The following is a 14,504-nucleotide window of genomic DNA, read 5'->3' as shown; positions in this document are numbered from 1 at the left end:
TGTCAATCACCTCACAATCAGCCACTCCGTTATCTTGCCTGACAGGCCTATAATTACCTTGGTCCTCCCATTTACCCTTTTTCAATATTGGCACAACATGAGCTTTCTTCCAGCGTTTCAACAGTAAAGGCCCAGTGAGCTCCTCAGCTAGCATTTTTTAAACTCCTGGATGTGGGTTATCTGGATCTCCTGATTTAAAAATGTCTAACTTTAGTAGCTTCTGTTTCACATCCTCCTGAGGTCCTAGTGGATTTGAGTGGGTTTTAGCCACCTAGAGCCTTTTGAAAATCCCACTAGGTGCCTAAATACCTTTAAAAATCTGGCCCTTAGCTGCTGTTGAAAATTTTACCCCACCCCACAAAGTGACCAAATTCATTTGGTCCACAGATTTTCTAACATCTGGAGAAACAAATGATACTTTGTATTGAATTCTGTTCTTCTCAGTCCTCCTGATAAGAAACAATCTCATCATCCATGGGAGTGGACGCTTCCTTCCATATGCAAATAGCAGCAATAGGGAAATCCAGGACTCAGAGGGTGAAAACCAACACACCAAATCAGTTTTCCATCTCTACCCCAGTCTTGAATTCTGTAGGTCACAAGAGATGCTCATGGAGTTAAACAGTTAAAATGCATTATTGGATGTTCCTTGAATGTTCAAGTCAGAATCCTAGTGCCTGAATAATTATTACCACCTCCCCTATCTCCCTAAGCCTCAATCAGCTACGACTTACAACTAGAGTTTGTCAAGAAACAGGGCAAGGGAAGGGAAGGGGATCCTGATCATTTCATCATTTTTCCCATTGACATTTGAAATGTTGATGGCACTTTTGATCTACTAATTGTTCATTCAATCTTCAGCCAGTGTTATTCCTTGTCAAAAGTCCCTCCATGCTGTTAGCTGGGATTTTCAAAGGGGCTTAAGAGAGTTTGGTACCCAATACCCATTGAACTCCATTAGGTTATGGACACACGGCATGTAGAATTTCCCTTGATTCTGGATGTCCATATTTAAGGGATGATCTTGACTTGCACTCTGGAGAATCACTGATATGCAAATCCCATTTTAACAGATCTACGGAATTTAGCATGAAGAAGAAGAGGAAGAAAAATATCCCAGTTTCCCTGAAAATTTCCTTTCTTCTAATATTAAGGTAAATGGGTCAGTCTTGTCCTCTGCTATTTTCTCCTTCATGAATCTCTGCTGTGCTCTGCGGCAGTCAGGACTTGTCTTTGTTCCTCAAAGGCTCTACGATGAACATTTGACATTGGTATATTCCAAGGCAGAGAATCCTAATCTCTAGTTCCAGCACAACATTGCCAAACTTGAACTCCTAATCTTTTCTCCTAGATCCTCCCTCATTTTCCATTCTCCAGCTCATTTCAGAACTCAGCTACCCTTCCCAATACACACCTTTGGAACACTGGGGTTATTTATGTGTCTTCTTCTGAGTCCAGGACTATGATTTTTGTCTTTGGTGAAGATTTTCAGAGGCAAAGAGGGCAATTCTGTGGCCCAACTCCCATTGAAAATCCTTTGACAATCTCCCCCTTTGTATCGAACATGAAAACTGATTTTACGTTTTGCCCAGGATCAAATTCTAACAACCAAGGAACAAAAAGAAAAGGAGTACTTGTGTTACCTTAGAGACTAACCAATTTATTTGAGCATGAGCTTTCGTGAGCTACAGCTCACTTCATCGGATGCATACTGAGGAAACTGCAGAAGACATTATATACACAGAGACCATGAAACAGTACCTCCTCCCACCCCACTCTCCTGCTGGTAATAGCTTATCTAAAGTGATCATCAAGTTGGGCCATTTCCAGCACAAATCCAGGTTTTCTCACCCTCCGTCCCCCACACACAAACTCACTCTCCTGCTGGTAATAGCCCATCCAAAGTGACCACTCTCTTCACAATGTGTATGATAATCAAGGTGGGCCATTTCCTGCACAAATCCAGGTTCTCTCACCCCCTCATCCCCCTCCGTGTCCAGGGCCCCCCACCGCCTGGTCTGGGCCCATCCCCGGACTCAGGGCTTCGCCCCTGCAGAGTCTCCCCGCCCTGGCCATGGGGCCCTGCGTGCCGGGGCGGGTTTGGGGGTGTTTGGAGGGAGGTGACCCCGAAACGTTTCTGCTCCACCCCCCCCCCCCAATCCACCCTCCCTTTCCGCGCTTCTCCCTGCGTGGGTTTTCCAGGGGCCATCCCCGTGGCGCCCGGCCGGTGTGAGGACACAAATCTCAGCCCTCCCCTTTTGAACCGGGGGGCACCGGCCCTGACCTGCTCCCCACAGGCTCCTGGGGTCCGCTGGGTCCCATGAGGGGTCGGAGCTCCCCACCCCCGCCCACCCCACCCTGCGGCTCCGTCGCACCCCAAGAAGCAGCTGCTGCAGCAGGAGCCGCCGCCTGTGACTTGGCCGAAGTTTCACGCCGACTCCCTTCCTCCGGGCGGGGAATTAGGCATCAGAGTTCAGTGCCGGGAACAACCAACCCGCCCCCGCGCCCCGCTGGAGCCCTGCCCTGGCCTCAGCCCTTTCCCAGCCTACGGAGCTCAGCCCAGAGAGGCGGTAAATACCTGCGGGGGGGAACGTGGCCTGTCGAGTGGCTGGGAGTTGCAGGCAGATGAATTCAGGCGAGGAGGGAGGCTCAGCTGTCTGGCGGGGAGGGGGAGAATTAGCTGCTGGCCCAACTCCCCGGGGGCTCGGGTGGGTTCTCCATCCTGGGCCATGTGTGAAGCCGGGCGGGAGGTTTGTCTAGAAATCTGCCTACGTTCCCATCCCCCCCCCCCCCCCCCGCCAGGTGATCCCAGTCTCCCCATCCCACCTTCCAGCTGGGAATTCTCCAGGGGGCTGGAGTGGTGGGGAGCAGAAACGAGGCTCGGAGAGTGGGCTTGGGAGCCCGTCTCGCTCACTTCAGCTCTGGCGTTCCTCGCCCCCATCCCACCCTCAGCTCCCCGCTCCTCCGCGGAGACTCCCTGCGCGCCTCAGAGCCAGATTTCTGCTGCGGGAGAAATCAACCGGCTGCCGTCCTCTTACCCCGTCGTAAGGCAGCAAATCCAAGGCCCAGGCCGAACGGCTCGGGGGCGTGGAGCAAGAATGCCGGGAGCCCCTGGGCGCGGCCAAGGGCTGGATTTCAGCCCCGTTGGGGCGGGGGGTCTATGGCGACTGCTCCATCCTGGGGTGAAAGCTGAGTAAATAGCAGGGCCGTGTCCCTGCCAAGAACGGCCAGGAGCTGGAGCCTGCTCCACAAACGTCTGCTTCTCTGCAGGGCGACAGCGGGGAGAAGGGCCTAGCTGGGTTAACAACCCCCCAGTGACCGACCCGGGTCCCCTGCAACCCCTGTCACTGTACCAGGGGCCCCCCAGGGGCTGGGGATAAAACCCAGCTGTCCTGGCTCCCAGCCCCCTCATTCTAACGCACGAGTCCCCCATCCCCCTTCATTCCGTCTGTCCGTCTGACCCCTGCACCTCTCCTTCCTTCCATCTGTCCATCCATCCCCATACACCCCCCTATGTTTCTCTCTCCATCCCCCAACTGCCAGCTGTACCCCAGTCCCTGCCTGCCCCTCCCTGCCGGGAGCTGATGCAGTTGGGGCAGAGCCGTGACTCTGATCTCAGGAGCTTGGGCCTGTGGGACTCCCTGCCACAGGACCTGGCTGAGCAGAGGGGTGGGGCTGGGGTCTCAGAGCCATCGCCGAGTGTGTGAGTGTGGGGGGGTCAGCCCATCAGTTTCCATGGGAACCCCGTATCTCACCCCCCCACCTTCCCCTCACACAGATCCCCGACCCCGGAGCCGAGATGTTGAGCTGCGGCCTCCTGACCAGCTCCAAGGAGCCGGGTGAGTCAGGGCTGCGGGGGACGGTGCCGTGAGGGGGAGGGTGGCCCCATGGCTGATGTGGCTCCTCCCCCCGGTGCCCGTGGGGGGCCTGTGGCTGACGTCCCCCTCCCCCCAGTGCCCCTGCACCGCAGCTTGGTGTCAGTGTTGATCCGAGGCTTTGTGGCGGACGTGGGCTGCCAGCTGCTCTGCAGGAACGAGGAGCCGGGGCCCGTGGAGGCTGTATTCAAATTCCCCGTGAACACCGAGGCGGCTGTCGACGCCTTCCAGGCCCGGCTGCGGGGGGCCTGGATCCAGGCCCAGCTCCAGGAGAAGAGACAGGTGCTGGGGGCGGGGGTCCCGGCGGGGAGAGAGGAGGGGGCCGGGCTGGGGGGATCTCGGGGTGACCCCATCTCTCCCGGCAGGTGCATGAGCTGTACAGGGATGTGCTGGTCGGGGGGGCAGGGGATCTTGGGGGACGGGGATCTCAGGGTGACCCTGTCTCTCCCGGCAGGCACAGGAGCTGTACGGGGACGCACTGGCCGGGGGGCAGAGCTCGTTCCTGCTGCAGCAGGAGGGGGCCGGGGGCGACGTGTTCAGCTTCTCCCTGGGGAATTTGCCCCCCGGGGAGGAGGCGATGCTGACCCTGAGCTACGCCTGCAAGCTGCCGCTGGAGCATGACGGGGCCGCCCGCTACGTGCTGCCGACCGTGCTGCATCCTCGCTACACGCCCCACAGTGAGACCCACAGATCCCCCTGTCCCCACTCCGCGCCCTCCGGTGAGACCCACAGATCCCCTACCCCCATCACTGTGACACCAACAGACCCCCCCCCGCACACGCCCCATGGTGAGACCCACAGATCCGCCTGTCCCCGCTATGCACCCCATGGTGAGACCCACAGATCCCCCCATACTCCCCTGTACCCCAGCTGTGTGCTTCCAGCTATGCTGCACCCCTTTTACATGCCCCATGTTGAGACCAGACCTTTAGGTGCCCTAGATCCCGCATAGCTCCCTGTACCACATAGCCCCCAGAACCCCAGCTACACACCCCACGGTGAGTGACCCCGCAGCCTGTACCCCCTGAAACCTCCATAGCCCCTTCTACGTACCCCACAGTGAAAGACCCACATAGCCCCCATAATGACCCATAGGCCACTACTGTGTTCCCTGTGGTAAGTGCCCCCCCCCGGGTCTGCAGTCCCCGCCCCAGGGTATATGACCCACCCCAGCCATCCCGAAATCCCCTGATATCCCAGCCCAAGACCCCCCCCAATAACTCATACCCCCCATCCTCCCCCCACTCTCCCAGCCCCCTGGCCCTCACCCCTGTGTCTCTCTCTGCAGGGTGGGATGGGGAGAACATCACCCAGGAGGTCCTACGGGTCCTCCAGGGGGAGCTGCCCTACACCCTGAGCCTAAGCGCCATGCTGCAGTCGCCCCACGGCATCGACCACGTGCTCTCCAACTGCCCCCTCACCCCCCTGAGCTATACAGCCAGGAACCTAACCACTGCCCAGGTAAGGGCTCACCCGGACACTTGGGTCCCAGCCATCCCTGCTGGGAGGAGGGTGCTGGGGGTGGGGCAGGGGGAGGGTTCTGGGCTGAGGGGTGGGTTCCAGGGAAGGGGGCTGTGGGCGGGGGGAAAGGTCCCAGGGGGTGAGAGATGTGGTGTAGGGTGCGGGGTGGGTCCCGAAAGGGGGAGCATGGGCCAGACTCTTTGGGTGATTGAGGGGGTGGGGGATCGAGCGACAGCAACGGATCTGGGGAATTTCCCAATTTCTCTGGGGAAAATCTGGACAGGCTGAAATCTGCCAGTTTGGGGATGAAATCCCTGGCAGTGGCTGGGCTCTGTAAGTCTTTAGTGTCTGGGATTTTCCCTCGCCTTGTTTCTCAGTGGAAGTAAATGGAGGTGTGGGGACCAGGAAAATGTCACCCCCAAATTGGAAAGATTCAGACCCCCCCTCACCAAATGTCAAACTTTTGCAATTTTTCACCAGGAAAAGCCAAGTTCCCGCGTTGGCCTTTGGGGTTGTTTTTCCTTCTCTTCTCTCCACCTAACCCGGGGGGGCCCAGCCAGTGTTCCCAGGGTCTGCCCCTCACCCCGTCTCCATTGGGGGGTGCCAAGCCGGATGCGAGAGCCAGCGGGACCCTGCCCCCCCCGGAACTGTGTGGAGGTGACTGTGTGTCTGTCGCCCCCCAGGTGTCGCTGGCCCAGGCCCCCCCCCGTGGGACCGGGAGTTGGAGCTGCTGGTGTATTACACGGAGCCACCCAAACCCAGCGCGGTGCTGGAGGCCGGGCTGCCCGGAGCCGAGCCAGGTGCGGGAGGGGATACTGAACCCTACTATCCCTGGGCGGGGACGCAGAGGGGGATCCATAGGGTGGGAATCTGGGGAGGGTGAGGTAGGTGCTGAGCAGTGACATGGGATCGGGGGGGGGGGGACATGGTGCAATGAGGGGGATGATGGGGAGTCCTAGGACTGATGTAGGTGGGTGCTGGGGGAATCTGGAGGCAGGCGAGGGTGGGGGGACAGGAGCGGGGAGTCTTGGTGGAGCTGGCGTTGGCAGGGCGGGGTGTCTGGGAGCAGGCGGGCACTGGGGAGCACTGCAGGTTTGGGAGGCATGGGGGAGAACTGGGTATGGGAGAGCAGGCACTGGGGGGCTGGGTATGGGGGTGGGGGGATTTAAGGGGAGAGGGGGTGGGGGGAGGGACAGAGCAGTGGGGGTGGGTCTCTGGGTACAGTCATGGGGCTCTGAGGGGGCGGCTCACAGGGGCTTGACCCCATGCCCACCCCATTTGGGGGCTGGCCCCCATCTCCCCGCAGGCTCCCTGATGGGCGACCCGGCCGTGGTGATGACCCTGCTGCCCAGAGTGCCCGAGGTGGTGCCGGCCCAGAGCCAGCTGGGGAGTTCGTCCTCCTGCTGGGTCGCTCCGGCAGCACGGCCTGCCCCACGGACGCAGAGACCTGTCCCGCCAGCGCATCACAGCACCAAGGGACGGCCAGGCGGGAGGCTGCGCTAGATGGGCCCGTGGGGCCGTGCCGGGGGAGCAGCCCAGGCTGGCTGGGCCCGTGGGGCTGACTCTCCATCCGTCTGTCTGTCCCCAGGAGACCCTGGTCCTACTGTTGAAGAGTTTGCCCCTGGGCTGTTATTTCAACATCTATGGCTTTGGGTCTGAGTTTGAGTCCTTCTACCCATGAGTCCGAAGGGCAGGGAGGGGGCTGGCTGGGTTAGGGGGCAAGGCTGGTTAGCGGACAGAGGGTGTCTCTTGGTTAGGGGGCAGAGCTGGTTATGGGGCAGGGTGTGTCTGTGGGTTGGGGGCAGGGCTGGTTAGGGGACAGGGGTGTCGGTGGGTCAGGGGGCAGGGCTGGTTTGGGGACAGGGGTGTTGGTGGGTTGGGGGCAGGGCTGGTTAGGGGTCAGGGCATGTCTGTTTGTTGGGGGCAGGGCTGGTTAGTGGACGGGGTGTCGGTGGATGAGGGGGCAGGGCTGGTGAGGGGACAGGGGTGTCGGTGGGTGAGGGGGCAGGGCTGGCTGGGGGCAGGGTGTCCCTGGCTCCGGCTGTCCCAGCCCCAGACCTGTCGGCGCCCCCCGCAGGCAGAGCGTGGAGAATACCCAGCAGACCAAGGCCGAGTCCCTGCCGTGCCTCCAGCTGCTCCAGGCTAACCTGGGGGGCACCGAGATCTTGGAGCCGCTACGAGCCATTTACCGCAGCCCCTGCCGGGACGGGCACCCACGCCAGGTGCTGGGGCGCCGGGGCCAGCCGGAGGGGCATCCTAGGGAGGGCTTGGAGAGTGATTGTGGGGCCGAGGGGTGACGTGGGGGGTCTCAGAGAGGGATGCAGGCCTGCAGGGACAGACTCACAGACTTTCAGGACAGAAGGGACCATCGTCAACATCTCATCAGGCCCCAGCTCCTCGCCCGCCACCTCCCGTGACACTGCTCAGCCCCTCGTTCCCCCCGGGGACAGCCCCGCCCCTCAGGCTGAGTCACCGGCACCCCCAAACCCTGAGTTACAGGCGTCAGGTCACAGCGACGCCCCCCAGTTGCTCCGGTTCAAACCAGTGAGTGCCCCAGGCTGCTGAGGGAGACCAACCCCCTCGGGTCTCTGCCAGTCTGAGCCGGGGGAAAATCCCTTCCCCACCCCACACGTGGGGGTCAGCTTGCCCAGAGGATGGGGGCGAGACCCCCTCAGCCAGCCCCCTGGGAAGGATTCTCTGCAGTAACTCTGAGCGCCCCCCCACTCCCAGTGCCCCGCTGCCGCCCATGGGGTGTTTGCTCCCAGCTGTCGCTGTGGGCCATACGCCATTACAGGCCCCTCCTTGCCCTCCCTCCCTCCCCGCCCGCCGCTCCCCTCGGAGGCTGTTCAAGGGGAGATCTCTGGGAGGGGAGGGATGGGGCTGGGGGTCTCTGGGAGGGTCAGTGGGGCAGACTCTCCAGGGGGCTGCTCCCGTTCCCAACAGGGAGGGGGTGTCTCTGGGGGGGTTGGGGTCCCCAGCTCCCCTCAGCTGTTCGTGTTTACGGACGGGGAGGTAGAGAACACCCAGGACATCATCGCAGAGGTGCAGCATCACCGGGGGACCCACAGGTAACTGGGGGTGCCTAACCCCCCCAGCCCTGCCCCCATTAGCATTCCCATCATGTGGATCCCCACCACCATAGTGCCCAGCATCTGCCCAACCCTTTGCCTCACCCTGCCTCCCAGCCCTGCCAGCATAGGGAGCCCCCCCAGTCCAGCCAGCCCTACTGGCCCCTCTCCAACTGCCCTGCTCCCCCAAGCACTGGATGGGCCCCACCAGCTCTGCCACTCCCCCTCCGGTCTCTGCCCCCCAGCAGGTGCTTCTCTTTCGGCATCGGGGACGGGGGCATGTGATCAAAGGCATCGCCCGGGCAGTGGGGGGCAGTGCCGAGTTCATCACCGGCCAGGACCGCATGCAGCCCAAGGTGAGAACCCAGCAGTCCTGGCTTCCAGCTCCCCCACTCAAGCCTACTAGACCCCACTCCCCTCCAGAGCTGGAGATAGGACCTAGGCGTCCTGGCCCACCCTGTGTGTCCCGGTCCCCCGCCAGGTGCCGCAGTCTCTGAAGCGGGCCCTGCAGCTGGCAGTGACCGGGATCTCACTGAGCTGGGATCTGCCCCCTGGGATGCAGGCGGAGCTGCTGCACTGGGACCCCGAGGTGATCTTTGCTGGGCAGCGGTGCCTCTTCTACGCCCAGCTCCGCAGGCAGCCCCAGGTGAGAGAGCGAGGTCCCCGCACTGGGATGCCCCCAGGGCTCAGGGTCAGTGACTGAGGCAGGAGCCCCACAGTCCCCTCCTGGGCGATAACTCTGACTCCTAATGAAGGCCATTGGCTGGAGCTGCCTGTGCTACCCCAGCCCCATTGTTCTGAATGGGGAGAGTTAACTCTGACCCCTAACGATGGCCATTGGGTCAGGGGTCTCTGTGCTACCCAAGCCCCATTGATTTCAGTTGGGATTGTTAACTCTGACCCCTAACGATGGCCATTGGGCCAGGGATCTCTGTGTTACCCCAGCCCCATTGATCTGAATGGGAATTGATAAATCTGACACCTAACGATGGCCATGGGCTGCAGGTCTCTGTACTAGCCTGGCTGCGTTGATCTCAGGGCAGGTCTACACTACAAATGTTCATCTCCTGCCGACGTAGCACTGTCTGCACGGGGGGCTAAGGTCGGTGTAACTACGCCGCTCATGGGTGTGGATTTTTCATGCCCCCCGAGCAATGTAGTTCTACCAAAGTAGTGTAGACGAGACCTCAGTGAGGATTGATAACTCTGACCTCTGATGATGGCCACTGGGCTGGAAGTCTCTGTGCTACCCCAGCCCCATTGAGCTCAATGGGGATTGTTATCTCTGGACCCTAATGAGGTCATTGGGCTTACTAAGCCAGCCCCCCAAGTGGTGTTAATTGGGTGTATTTGCCCCCTTTGTTCTGTAAGCTGGGTCTGAGGGGTCCCAGGGCATCTTCTCCCCCCTTGCATTCCACCTCTGACCACCTTTCTTTCCCCACAGCCCCCAGACATTCCCATGGGGGGCATCACCCTGCAGTACCGCATCCAGGACCAGACCTACAAGGAGACGCTGCAGTTCTCCCTGCAGCCACAGGATGGAGACAGGTGACAGCAATGCTCCCCTGGCTCCCATCCCCCACCCCAGGCAGCTGGGTCCTGCCCCCCCACGTCCTCACCCCAGCAGAACAGAGACAGGATGGGACCAGCCCCCCTTCTGTGACCACTAGACCGCACTCCCTTCCCGGGGCCAGGATAGAACCCAGGAGTCCTGGCACCCCCCACCCCATCCTGCTAGACCCTGCACCCCTCCCCGCAGCGGCTGGAACCCAGGCGTCCAGGGATGACCCCATGAATCTCTCTCCCTGGCACAGGCTGCCCGTTCACTGGCTGGCAGCCAAGTCGCTGCTGCTGGAGCTTGAGGGGGCTGTGGGCACGGGGTGGGAGGGGGACGGGCGCCGGGCACTGGAGGCCAGCCTGAGCTTGGGGGTCGTTTGCTCCCTCATGGCCTACGTGGGGGTGGACATGGAGCGGGGGCAGCTAGTGCAGGGGCTGCTGGTGAGACGGGATGTCCCGCTGGCAGGTAACCTCCAATAGGACTGGGGCTCCTGGCGCAAGGGGGGGACCCAGCATGTGGGGGGAATTCGGGTGAGAGGGGGAACCTGGCACTGGGGGAGGTGTGGGGACCCTGGCGCCAGGGAGGGGGGCAATTCAGGGAGGGATCCCAGCACGGGAGGATCCCAGTGTAAGATGGGGGGGACCCAGCATGTGAGGGGAACTCGGGTGGGAGGGGGAACCTGGCACTGGGGGCGGTATGGGGAGGTGGGGGGAACCTGGTGCCAGGGAGGGGGACAATTCAGGGAGGGATCCCAGTGTAAGAGGGGGGGACCTAGAAGGGGCATGCAGGGGGGATCATGTTTATGGGGTAATGTCCCTTTGCCCCTCTCCCTGCCCCCCTGACTCCCGGGGGCTGTGCTGTCCCCTCCCTGCTCCAGGGCAACGGCGACCCCAATCCCCATACCTCTGGGGCATGGGGAGAGCAGGGGCGGTGGCAGGGTGAGACGGGGAGTAGCCCACGGGGGTGTGTCGTGCCCCCCCCCGCCGCAGGAAGAGTGGGACCTGTGCCAGACAGACGGACAGAGGCAGACAGGCATGCGGAGACTCAGAGTCAGACAGGGACAGAGACCGAGAATCAGCCGACAGACCCAGACGGGGACAGGACGGAGAGACGCAGAGAGAGAAACAGACCCAGACAGACAGACAGACCGACCCAGACAGATGCAGGGACAGGAGGGGCGGGCACATTGCTGTCATGAGCAGACCTGGCTAGTAGGGGCCTCTCGCCCCCCAGCATCCTGCCCTCATCCATGGAGCGCAGCACCCACCCCTGCATCCCCTGGGGCTGGAGGAGGGGTCCTGGCTGAGGGGAGAAGAATGGGGCTGTGGGGACTGGATCTGGGGGTCACAGCCAGGGGAGAAGGGGCAGGAGCTGGGAGATCCTGACTGTGATGGAGCTGTGGGGAGAGGTGGATGGGGCTGGGGGGGGGGTCCCAGCTCACTGAAAGGGGCTGGGGGGTATGGAGGAGGGGTCCCAGGGTCCCAGCGGTGCGTTGGCTCTAAGTGCTGGGGGGGGGGGGCGGGGCAGGGCGGAGCAGAATTCTCTTCCCTCCCTTTGCTTCTCTGGGTCTGTTTTCATGTCCGTCTGTCTCTGTGTCTGTCCATCTGCTCCCTAAATTTCGATTTCATCATGGACTATATGGAGATGATAGACTGGGTCTGGATAGACCCCATCTGCGAGCGGCCAGCGAACGGAGTGCGCCTGGACGAACCGAACCAGCGCAGCGTCTTCGGGCGCTTGTCCCGTGACTTGGCTGCGGCACGTGAGTACCACGGCCACGCCTGCCTGCAGCTCCCGAAGTCCAGCGCCGGCCATCGCCTCCCTCGCAAGCGCCTGTCCTGGCTCCGTGGCCTCCCAAAGCTCAGCCGGGGGGGGCCCAACACAAGGGCAGACAGTCCTGCAATCAGGGGGCCCCACCGGAGACGGTACCCCAGAACGGTGAAGGGGGCTGGGAGTCAGGACTCCGGGAGTGGGCAAATGCCAGGGTGACGCTTCATCGGGTTAGAGACCCATGTGCCCTGAAGGTCACGGAGCTGTGCGAGTCTTTAAAAACTACATAGAAAACGAAGGAAATTCCTGGGTGAAAAACCTTTGTGTCGCTGAGGGAGGGGGAATTCTTGGCTGTTTCTTTTAGTGTCGTGAAGCAAATTATCTTGAAAGAAAATGAATTAAAAAAATAAGGAAACCCCCAGGCAAAAAACTCTGTGAAGGTGGAATTTGGGGTGTGAGATTTGTGTCAGTGAGCTATGGGTGTGTGTGTGGGGTGGCGGGGGGGTGGGATCAGTAGTTTTTCCTAACAGGAATGTCTCTGAGCAGTTTTCTCTGAAACCCAGAGGGAAATTCCCAGGCAAAAAAAACCTTGTAAAGCTGGGTCTGAGCTTGGAGGTTTGTACAGGCGAGTTCAGGGGCAAAAGTCTTTCTTGGCACCTTCTGGTTTATAAATGAAGAAACCCACGAAAGGCAGAAATTTTAAAGTGAAGGTTATCTTAAAAGCTGCATTTGGAGAGTCTGGAAATACAAAGTGACTGTAGCCCGGATAATGTTAACTCTCCCCCTAACCCTGGCCCATGCATGGCTATAATATCATATAGACTCTGTAACATCCCATCCCCCGCTACCCCTTTAGACTCTTGTGTCTCTCTCCGGCCGTAGGTCTGTATCGCAGGTTGTAGTGGGGGATGGTCCCGGGGACAGACTGTGTTTGAGAAACACCGTGGGGTCGTGGAATTAATGCCTGGGCTGGAACAGTCACAGGGAGTTGGGTGCCCATCTCCGATTGAAAGTTCATTGTCATCCCATGGGTGCAAGAAGGGGCAGAGTTAAGGATGACTGTGGTGGGGTTAAGGGTGCAGAAGAGCAGGTTAAGGACACCCATGGAGGGACAGAGTTAAGGCCACACAGAGGGTGACAGTTAAGGTTGTTGGCTGTCCCCCAGCCTGGACAGGCCATGTCACTGTTCTGTACCCACAACCCTGTGCCAGTCCCATCTCCCTGTGTCTCTCCCCAGAGCGGGCACCGGAGGAGTCTCCCTTGCTGAGGCTGGTGTCTCTGCAAAATGCCGACGTCTCGTGGAACCTGGACCCCCGGCTGGCTGCTGTGCTGGGGGTGAGCGAGACCGACGCCAGGGGGAAGATACCCAGTGAGGTGAGCGGGGGTGCAGAGGAGAGGGGAGAGATCGGGGGCAGGTGCGATGGGTTGGGCCTGTTCTCTGCTCCCAGATGAGATTGGGGGTGACCCAGTCGGGGGCGGGGGGTAGTCTGAGGGTGACTGGATTAAAGGACCCCTGAACCTGGAGCCCAGTGGGCGAGACGGGCCCATATCGGGGGGCTGGGAACCCCCTAACGGGATCGGAGCATTGGATCGAGGGGTCCCAGGGCCAGGTGGAGGCACCCAGGTTGGGCCCTGTCTCAGGCCATCTCTCTACTGCCTGGACATGGCACTGGGCATCTGGGTAGAGGGTCCACAGTGCTGGAGCGGGGTCGATAGGAACCCTCTGAGTCGGGGTGGGGGGATGGAGTGGGGGGGTCCCAAGGGAAGGGGGAGGGCTGGTGAGGGATGGAGGTCAGGGGAGGGGGCCAGGCTGGGCACTGACTCAGGCTGTCTGTATCCTGCCCCCCACAGGACGTGACCCCCAGTATCTGGGCCACGGTGCTGGCCATGGTCTGGCTGCACGGCTGGGCCGTAGGGCAGCGCAACGAGTCGAGCTGCTGGAGGCCAAGGCTGTGGGCTGGGTGCGGGACTGAGCAGGTGAGAGGGGGCGTGGGGGGCAGGGACAGGGTCCAGGGTCTCGACCCTGAGAGCCCCTGCTGCATGGGGCCCCTAAGCCTGGGCCCCAGGAACCTCCATCCTCACGCCCCTGTCCCCACGGCCCAGAGCCATGAGCCTGCCCCCCATGTCCTATAGCCCAGCCCCGTTCAGGGCCCTGAAAGCATGTGCCCCATGGGTCCCAGGGCCCCCATTCCTGAGATTCCTGCCCCCCGGGGCCCCACAGCCCAGCCCTCGAGAGCCCCCATCCCCAGCCTCTCCCCATCCCAATCCCAGCACCCTTCTGGGGTTTCCGTGCCCCGCCCCCCAGCACATTTACTTCCCAGCTGCCCAACCGCCACACCAGTCCCCCACATGCTGTGAGCTCTGTTCCCTTTGCCCCCAGGCCCTCCCCTCATTCCCCGGGCTGGTGTCTCTCCAGTGCCTCCCCTCTCATTTCAGGGGCCCAGCTGAGCGAGTCTCCGGAAGCCGCCAGTGCCCTGCTGGGCTGCAGCATTGGCCCTGCCATCTTCGGGCTCTGAGCCCCCTCCGGGATCCCCGCACCTGCTCCCCAAACTACCCTGGGCGTCCAACTGGGAGCCTGAGGGCCAGCAGGGGACACTGGGTGCAGACCCACCTGGCCGGCCTGTGCCCAGCCCGGAGCAAACCCCGAGCTGGGATTCCACCACTGCTGCCAATTTGGATGCATCTGCCTCCTGCTGGCTGAAGAGGAGCGATGGCTGGCCCCCAGCTCCACCCCACTCTGACCCACTGTTGAGTAACCCCCACGCTGCTCAC

General features: G+C 61.2%; 1 pseudogene; it reads left to right on the top strand.

The window, feature by feature from the left end:
* The first annotated feature begins 2,386 nt into the window (after nucleotides 1-2,386).
* On the top strand, nucleotides 2,387-14,248 carry LOC141998434 (von Willebrand factor A domain-containing protein 5A-like; annotated as a pseudogene).
* Nucleotides 14,249-14,504: the final 256 nt, after the last annotated feature.

This window comes from Natator depressus, chromosome 14, assembly GCF_965152275.1.
Source record: "Natator depressus isolate rNatDep1 chromosome 14, rNatDep2.hap1, whole genome shotgun sequence".
Taxonomy (NCBI): domain Eukaryota; kingdom Metazoa; phylum Chordata; order Testudines; family Cheloniidae; genus Natator; species Natator depressus.
This window is presented reverse-complemented; position numbering and strand designations above follow the sequence as displayed.